The 3,586-nt window shown below is 47.5% G+C and overlaps 1 protein-coding gene across 2 annotated transcripts in view; it reads right to left on the bottom strand.

Annotated features, from left to right (window-relative positions):
• RNF216 (ring finger protein 216) overlaps nt 1-3,586 on the bottom strand; it is a 64,584-nt gene that overhangs the window by 12,861 nt on the left and 48,137 nt on the right. The window lies entirely within an intron of this gene.

Here is a 3,586-nt window from a genome sequence, read left to right as displayed (position 1 = left end):
TTCAGCAGGCGATGGAAACCTTGCAGCTGCATCAAAAACTCTGCTTCACCATGCACACAAGCAAATCCGTATTATGCTTTGTGAAACCTCGCAAAACAAAGTTAAAGCAGTTCATGTGAGTAAACAGATTAAAAAGGCAGGATGTGGACAAACGTCCATAAAACAGAGGTGGAATATGAACAAATATTTATGAATTTAACCAGAATAGCTGAACTAAACTTAGAGCAAGTGACTGAACTCTCCTGTTCTTGTAAACTCTTCAGCAAAGAGGCTCTAATCTGGGACTGGTAAAGCTGCATGGAGCAGGAGAGCTGTGGAGGGACTATTGGCAAGGGAACTTGGACTAACAGTGGGGATAGAGTTGATTTTTTCGGTTGGTTGGCCAAAGAAAACATAATTTTGTTTTGGGTCAAACAAGAGATTTTTCCTTTAATTTGAGGAAGATTAAAAAACATCCAAATCAAACTTGGAAAAAGTACACATTTTGCAATCCAACTGTTTCATCTTCAGGATGGCTGGGGCTCGGGCTTTTAAATCCAACTTTCTCCCCCTGGCAGGAAAACCCATACGGCTGTGAAACATCCTCTTCCCCTCCACACCAAAGAAGGTCCCAAAAGAGCTTTGCCCAGCTCTGGTCGCACTACTAGCGAAAGACGACAACTGCAGACAGATCTTTTTTGATTGCATTACCTTAATTTCATTTTAATGAAGAAATTGGATGTTTATACGAGAGATGATAGAAGTAACTGCTTAAAGACGCACGTAGGCAGCTTTTGATCGCAAATCAGACAAACAGGATGAAGACCAAAGCTTCCAAGGAAGCCACCCCTAGGAGGGGGTGCAAAATGTTGACTTGTTTGTATTTGTGCTTGCTGGGAGATGCGTAACAGCTTGTGCTTTCATCTGGAGAATTAAAGGCTCCTCGTCCTGGCTGGTAAGCCGGACATGTTTGCAGACTGCAGGGTAAGGGCTGTAGTAAGAGGAGAGCCAAGCGTGCGACTGTGTCCCAAAAGCTCAGCAGAGGATTTTGTGATCACTCACCTTGCAAATGCACCCTTTGGCAGGCAGGCACTAGTTTTAAGGGGCAGTAAATGCCTTGGTTCTATTGATCCTCATGAATCATTCATCATACGCTGTGTTTTCCTGCTAAAGCTGTTAAAACAGGCACCATTTTGTGTGCATTTGTTGGCAGGCCAGGTGTGGCTGTTACCAGCATGGGAGGATCAGACTTGGAGCCGTTCACGTACCTCGACGAGGACCCACCTTCCCCTTTTATTCTTGACACCCGACCACATGCCATTTCAAGATCAAAAGTGCCGTAGGTTTTTTTTTAACATACATCAAGGGTTAAAAAGAGTCTTTGGAGCCCTGCCACACAGAACCACTTTCACACGCCAGCAACAAAGATTTAACAGCTTTTTGCCAGAAGGGTTGGCACGCTTTCCAGCCAGGAGCCTACTATTCCCAATTACTTAACTCCAGGAGCCTCCTTCGCTGCCGAATTAGAAACGATGCCCTTCCAAAGCAGATGGTGCCGCTTATACTTTCGTACCAAGTCATTCCCTTTGCCTTTTGTTACTGCCACTATCCTCGCTTTGCACACTGCAGCTATTTAAAAAACAATGCTCTCCCTTGAGCTGAGGCTGCCGATATTTGCCAAACAGTTGTCTTCTACACCCGGGAAAAGGGATTCCTGTGCAGGCGAGGAGAAAGGGAAGAGGCACGGCAACGCGGATTCCCAAACGCACTGGGATAGCATGAGATAGGAGGTATCCAGTTCTCTGCGTTACTCTGACCGCTGCACAGCGAGTGCCATCGCAGCTGTGCACATTTCTGGGATCCCTCCCAAGACGCGTTGGCCATGGGGAGCTGCAAACCCATAGGCAGCTCTGCCTGCCCGTTCCAGTGCACCCTGTGAAGGAGATGTCCCCCCCATGGCTTTCTAACTCCGAGTGTCACCTGGTGCTGCTTCTGACCAAGCCGTGTCCTCTCCAAAACAGAGGCAGGGGAAAAATGGACAATACATGTGCCATTAGCAGAACTCGATGCGACTTCTCCTCTTGTTGTACCCAATACAATGGCACATTGTTGGCAATTACAGGAACCCATGTTGGACTGCTTTGCACAAAAGCAGGGAGAAAGCCCACGGTTCAGAGAAAGGCAACTGCTCCAGAGCCTTAACTGAGGTCACAGCTCTCGCCCAAGAAAAGAAAAGAAAAGAGATGTTTTAAAATTTTTACTCTTATTCAAATTTAACTCGCTTGGTTGCTGAGGGTTTTGCACATCTCGCATGATGACAATTCTGATCTCTACAATTTCCACAGGGGGTTCTTTTCTTTTAGAAACAGCTTTTTGTTTGATAAAGATATATACTCTGCCATTACCATATTAATTAACCTAAACAGACAGTAAGATGGCTGATTGTTTGCAACCAGCCTAGATTATTTCTGTTATAAGAGCAGCACTTGGCACCAAGACCGGCTACCGCAATATAAGGCAGCGCCTAAACCCACACAGAGAGGGAACAAGTCCTTCCCAGCACTGAAATCTTCTACTCCAAACCTAACAGCCGAGAAGCAAGTCAGTCCACTAAAACCAAGACCCTGCCCAACTCTTCCTCCAGCGCCTTGTCCACTAGCAAACCCTGGCTTACTAGCGTAGGGGTACCTGATGTGGGAAAGCACGTTTTGTTTTAGTTTTAGCAGCTTTTCAGTTAAATTCATTGTTTCTGGACGGTGACAGACTCCATGTTTCTCCTGCCTTTCCTCAGCCCACTCCTCCTCGCAGGCAGGTACAGCTAACACAGCTCACGCTTTTGGTGCAAGGGGCGGCGTGCTTGCAGAAGCCTTGGCATCAGCGAGCAGCTCCAAACCAGGCACGGATGCAGGAGATTAAGTATCTGCTGCCTGTTACATCTGCCCGAGCTTGGCAGGCAGCCTGGGACAGTCCATTAATGCGCCGGGCTGGGACGGCGGAGAGGAGGATGTGATGGAGAGGGTGTTTAATCGCACACTGTAATCTCCTCACTGTACATCTGTTAGAGGTAGTGGCTCCGTTTCCTCTCACTGGCTGCCAGGAAGCAGCCGGGATTAACACAAACATGTTTGGGTTCAGGAGGATCTTTTGTTCCCAGGGTCAGCGGTGCGGATACGCAGCTTTCCGTGCTCAGGGCCAGCCTGGCTAAGGGTGGCCGGTTTGCTTTTAGCACGGGCATTGCAATCCTTAAACGTCCTTGTTAATTGTCCCAGAACCTAGTGAAGGTAGAAGGGAGCGTTTTATGGGAACCTACCACCTTCCTCAGCACTTCCACTGGTACTTGCAGCGGATGCTACAGTTTTAAAACACAGCCTAAACTTTTTCCCCCCCACTCTGCCATCTACCAAAAATAACTCTCCAAGGTCCAGCCCACATATCAGTGGGGGGAAAAACCCAAATAATCAACTTCTCCCTGCCAGTCCCCATGTCCTTTTGGCTACAATCAGGCTGTTGTACGCACTGCCGGCAATGTAGATGCACCAGCTTTCCTGGTTTCAACCCAAACAAATGCCACATGGACAAAAACATCAGATGATACACACAGATCACT

This window comes from Pygoscelis adeliae, unplaced genomic scaffold (genome assembly GCF_000699105.1).
Source record: "Pygoscelis adeliae isolate BGI_AS28 unplaced genomic scaffold, ASM69910v1 Scaffold480, whole genome shotgun sequence".
NCBI lineage: Eukaryota > Metazoa > Chordata > Aves > Sphenisciformes > Spheniscidae > Pygoscelis > Pygoscelis adeliae.
Note: the sequence above shows the minus strand (reverse complement) of the source record. Positions and strands in the feature narration are given on the sequence as shown.